Source organism: Pteropus alecto, unplaced genomic scaffold, assembly GCF_000325575.1.
Source record: "Pteropus alecto unplaced genomic scaffold, ASM32557v1 scaffold29, whole genome shotgun sequence".
Classification (NCBI taxonomy): Eukaryota; Metazoa; Chordata; class Mammalia; order Chiroptera; family Pteropodidae; genus Pteropus; species Pteropus alecto.
In genome coordinates, this window is record NW_006443120.1 from 425379 (window position 1) to 431245 (window position 5867).

General features: G+C 33.4%; 1 pseudogene; it reads right to left on the reverse strand.

Annotated features, from left to right (window-relative positions):
• Nucleotides 1-4911: 4911 nt before the first annotated feature.
• Nucleotides 4912-5028, reverse strand: LOC112471883 (annotated as a pseudogene).
• Between the last annotated feature and the right edge of the window lie 839 nt (nucleotides 5029-5867).

Below are 5867 nucleotides of genomic sequence, written 5' to 3' on the forward strand. Positions count from 1 at the left end.
TGTTTGGGGCCCCCCCCCTCATCCCTACCTCTCCCAGGTGCACAAAATGTTAGGAAACCTCCAGGAGATGGACATCATCCCATTATTTAAACTAAATTAGTAATTTGTGGAAAATCTGGGGAAGATGTAAAAGCCTAAGAGGAAAATAATCACCTAGAATGGTGACTAATTAAAAGCAACAACAAAAAACCTTTTTACTTTGGGAAATTTCAAACATACACAAAAGTAAAAAGGATAGTATAGTAAACTTCCATTTTCTATCATCCAGTTTCTATCATCTGATATCAACTCCTGGCCAATCTTATTTATTTACAGCTTCATCTAATTATCTCCCCTCCCACCTTCGATCTCTTGGAGAAAACTCCAGACATCATATAATTTTGTCTTTAAGTATTTCAAATTGTATCTCTGAAATACATGGATTTCCTCTCTATTTTAAAGTTATAATACCAATATCACACCTCAAAAAACGAACAATGAATGTTTAGTATCATATTATCAGTCAGTGTCTAAATTTCCCTAAATTGTCATATACGTAGTTTGTTTGAATCAGGATCCAAATTGCATCTATAGCACAAAAGACCCCAAATTGCCAAAGCCATCCTGAGAAAAAAGAACGAGGCTAGAGGCATCACTCTGCCTGAATTTAAATTATACTACAAAGTGACAGTAATGAAAACAGCATAGTATTGACAGCAAAACAGACACATGGACCAGTAGAACAGAATCGAGAGTCTAGAATTAAACCCATATTTATATGGGCAAGTAATTTTTGACAAAAATCCAAAACATACATTGGAGAAAAAAAAGCATCTTCAATAAATGGTGGTGGTAAAACTGGAAAGCCATCTGCAAAAGAATGAATCTAGACTGCTGTCTATCACCACACACCAAAATTAACTCAAAATGGATTAAGGACCTGAATATAAGACCTGAAACAATAAAATGCATAGAAGCAAACTTCTATGCATTTAGCCTTCTATAGGAGGCTAAATAATATCCTACTAAATAATGAATGGATTCTCTACAAGATCAAGGAAGAATTCAAAAGATACCTAGAGACAAATAAGAATGAAAACACAACTATCCAAAATCTATGGAACACAGCAAAAGCAGTCCTAAGAGAGAAATTCATAGCAATTCAAGCTTACCTCAAGAAACAAAAAACGCTCAGATAAACAATCTAACCTTCCACTTAAAAGAACTAGAAAAAGAATATCAAACAAAGCCCCATGTGTGTAGAAAGGAGGAAATAATAAAGATCAGAGAAAAAATAAATGAAATAAAATTGTAAAACAAATAATTGTAACATTTATATAGAACCATAAAAGACCTTAAATAGCCATGGCAATCTTGAGAAAGAACAAAGTTGGAGCTATCACACTACCTGATATCAGACTGTACTATCAGGCTACAGTAATCAAAACAGCATGGTACTGGCAGAAAAAAATGATATATTGATCAATGGCACAGAATAGAGAGCCCAGAAATAAATCCGCAGCTGTAAACTCACTTAATATATAATAAAGGAGGGAAGAATATACAATGGGGTAAAGACAGTCTCTTCAATAAACGATGTTGGGAAAATTGAACAGATATATGCAAAATACAAAAACAAAACTGGACCACTTTCTAATACCATATGCAAGAATAGACTCAAAATAGATTGGACTTAAATGTAAGACCTCAAACCATAAAACTTTTGAAAGAAAACATAGGCAGTAAACTCTCCGATATTGCTAACAGAAATTTCTTTTCAGATATATATCCTCAGGCAAGGGAAACAAAAGAAAAAATAAAGAAATGGGACTATATCAAACTAAAAAGTTATCGTACAGCAAAGGAAACTATCAACAAAATGAAAAGACAACTGACTGAATGGGAGAAGATATTCATTTCTGATACATCTGACAAGGGGTTAATATACAAAATACATAAAGAACTCATACAATCCAACAACAGAAACAAACAATCCAATTAAAAAATGAGCAGAATACCTGAATAGATATTCCTCCAAAGAGGAAATGCAAATGGTCAATAGACACATGAAAAGATGTTCAACATCATTAATCATCAGAGAAATGCAAATTAAAACCACAATGAGATATCATCTCACACCAATACAAATGGTTATCATCAATAAATCAAAGAACATATTGGTAAGGATGTGGAGAAAAGGGAACTCTCAGACACCGTTGGGATTGCAAATTGGTACAGCCACTATGGAAAACGGTCTGGAGGTTTCTCAAAAAATTAAAAATGGCTATACCTTTTGACCCAGTAATTGCACTTCTGGGTATTTATTTAAAGACAACCAAAAAAATAATTCATAATGATTTATACATCCCTATGTTTATGGCAACATAATTTACAATAGGCAAGATATGGAAGCAACCTAAATACCCATCAACAGATAATTGGATTAAGGAAGTTGTGGTTTATAAATACAATGGGATGTTACTCAACCATTTAAAAAAAAAAATGAAATTTTACCATTTGCAACAATATGAATGGACCTAGAGGTTATTATGCTGAGTGAAATAAGTCAGATAGAGAAAGATATATGTCATATGATTTCACTTATATGCAGAATCTATATTTAATAACCTCTGGATTTAAGAACTATATTTTAACAGTGTTTTCAGTAAAATAAACAAAATTAATAAAAGAAGAGAATGTGTAAACTTGTTAAATGTGGTGGTGTAGGTTTCCAGACAAAATGCAATGGTAACTGTTGGAAGGAGTGTGGTTCATAAACCTGTTCTACTCAGCCAGACCTTTTATGATTTATCTTCAAGCTTCTGCTTGGTGCCCCTTTATCTTTCTTCTTGTCCTCATGCAGCTTCCTGCTTTGCTTAATGGCACTCAGTCTGTGGTATTTGCCTTTGACCATCTATTATTGATGTCCCTGCTAGAATTCGTATGTTGAAATCCTTAACCCTGAATGTGATGGTATTAGGAGTTTGGGTCTTTGGCAGGTGATTAGGTCATGAGAGTGGAGGCTCCATTAATGAATGGAATTAATGTTCTTATAAATGAGGACTAGGAAAGCTTCCTTACTCATTCTGTCATGTAAGGTCAAGCAAAAAGATGGTTATCCATGAACCTGGAAATGAACTCTCATCTGACACAAATCTACTAGCACTTTGATTTTTAACTTCCAAGTCTCCAGAACTGTAAAAAAAATATTTGTTGTTTATAAGCCATCCAGTCTATGGTGTTCTGTTACATCAGCATAAACAACTAAGACATCATTCAACGACAGATGTTTAATTCTTTCCTCTTTACAATCCCACAGACCTGGAATAAAGTTAAATGAATCTTTAGATGTGCATCTTTACATAAAGAACCAGTCCATTGTAAGCCTGGTGACTATTGAGGGCAGCTGTGCTTTACTCAGTGAGCAACGCAGAGGTTCAGCCTGTTTCAATCTGATTCCATTGTCACAACACAAGGCTCTTTATGGTACAGGTAAATAAAAAGTTTTTTACTGCCACAAACTATGTATGAGAGGGCTGGAGAAGCTGGTCACCTATGTGTGCAGAAGGGAATGGGTAACCAGAAATTTGTGAGCAATATCTACCCTATACTTAACCTGTAAGACATAAGGCAAAGGCAGGAAGTAGAGAATGTGCTGTGAGCAATTCAGTTTCTTTATAAACATTACTTTATTAACCTTAATAATTGCTCTTATCTAAGGTAAATCCATTTGGATAGATAAACCCGTGTTTATGATACAGGAAACAATGAGCACCTGATATTCATAGATGTCAGAAACTGAGAGACTATATTATTCAAACTCCTAATGCGGTATGTCTGGGGGATATGGCACTGTATATAATCAAGAGTGCACACCCTTGATTTTAGAAATTAGAAACACACACACACACACACACACACACACACACACACACACACACCCCAAATATGAACTCCGGATTTACAAGTGTTGAAAGCATTAACTATGAATTTAAACGTTTTTTCAGTTATTATTATTTGCTAAGTAGAGCTGAGGATTTGTTCTTGCTTGCCAAGCATTTCATATAAATAGTTTTCTTAATGAAAAGAAGCTGAGAAAGATTTAACTTTGAAAAGGAGATTATGATTAAAATTCTTAGAATTGCAGCCCACAGGGACAAATATTATTATGGACTAGGTCATTTATAGAAATAAGTCTTAAAATTCAACTCTACTAATTAAGTTACTAAATTCATGCACAAAGTTGACTTAATAATTCCATATACACATATGTGCAGTAGAATGAACAGCTTTCTTAACACCTGAGGTATGAGTCATTTTGTCCAAAGCAAGCCAGGCTAGTGAGCTATATTACAGAATAATGAAATTTTAAGGGGGGAAATAGTTCTGACATAATTTTAAAAGTGTATTTTATCTATTAAAGTGGACATCTGTCAACTAATGCTTTTAAAGCATTTTTTAAAATAAAAAAATATGAGTTTTTTGTTGCCAAATTTCTTGAATTAAGATAAATCTAAAGTATAAATTAAATATTGACTTATTTCTAAAGTCACTCCTGTGTATTATTTTAGGCACTTAGGTGGCACTTAAATTCTTCGAGTCAATTGGAATTCAATTTTTTTCCTGTCATTATTTCAGCATAAAAAGCTACTTTAATTTGTAGATATATGATTTACAGTTAAAATATTTAAAACATATTTTTCATCTGCTTTTTTGTTGCCATCACTTTCCTCTGACTTATGTGTTCTGTCTCAGCATTTCAGTATATATGACATTGTTTCCGACTTGGTTTTTACTCTGAGTTTCTATTTCATTTTAAATTCCAATCCTTCCATAATCTTTGAGCTTTTATTAGTTTCCTTCTCCAGAGACCAGAGCCCTATTGCTAAATCTCAGAAAAAAACTGAGTTTGGCCACTTTTATTTTTTGTAATGCCTACACCACCTGGTATTCCTAGGTGGTCTCCCATCCAGGTACTAACCAGGTCTGACCCTGCTTAGCTTCTGAGATCAGACAAGATCAGGTGTTCAGAGTGGCATGGCTATAGACGAGTTTGTCCACTTTTAAATTGACCTCCTTATTTTTATTAAAACCTAGATGGAATTTTTAAGTTTTGTATGCCATTTGGGTTTTCTATATGCTTTTTTTTTTACCCAAATCATGACTAGAAATTGGTTTATCCTTTAGTTAATTTGCTTCACACACCCAAATTCACCCTAGATGAGCAAGTTGCATCCTCCATTGCCCATTTTACTCTAAAGCATCTCTGCCCTGCTCTGTCCACCAAATCTCATGAAACATCCTGAAACACAACTATCGCCAAATGATCTTTGCCTTCAAAACAAGAAAAATGGATCTATTCTTTTTTATTTTGATATTTAAAGTAGCATATATGTTAATATCAATTATGTATTTAACTCATTACTTAGAACAAAAAGAAACTGGTATGCAAGGAAAGTTAAAAGGAAACAACATAGGTGTAATGAAACAACTATGTCAATGTTATCTATAAATATATTTTCACATTTGAGAAATTTGTTTCATGGAATATGGTGGTATTTGCTCACTTTCTCTTTCTCACTTGCTCACTCTTCACTCTAAATATTGGCTATGAAAGACAAGCATTCACTAATCCATCCTTCATTGAGGCACTATTACCTCAAAACATAAGAATTCTAATTGTTAGAAAATGACATCACTTGAGAGACATTAAGATTGTATAATGTATTATATGTGGTAACTAAATATCTTTAAATTACTAAATATCTAATCATATGTATATTATTTATTTCACTCCTAATGGCTGAGAAGTTGTAGTGCCTTCCTGGTTTTGTTTTTTGTTTTTTGTTTTTGTTTTTACTGGTGTGGCATATGCATGGCACTCTTAG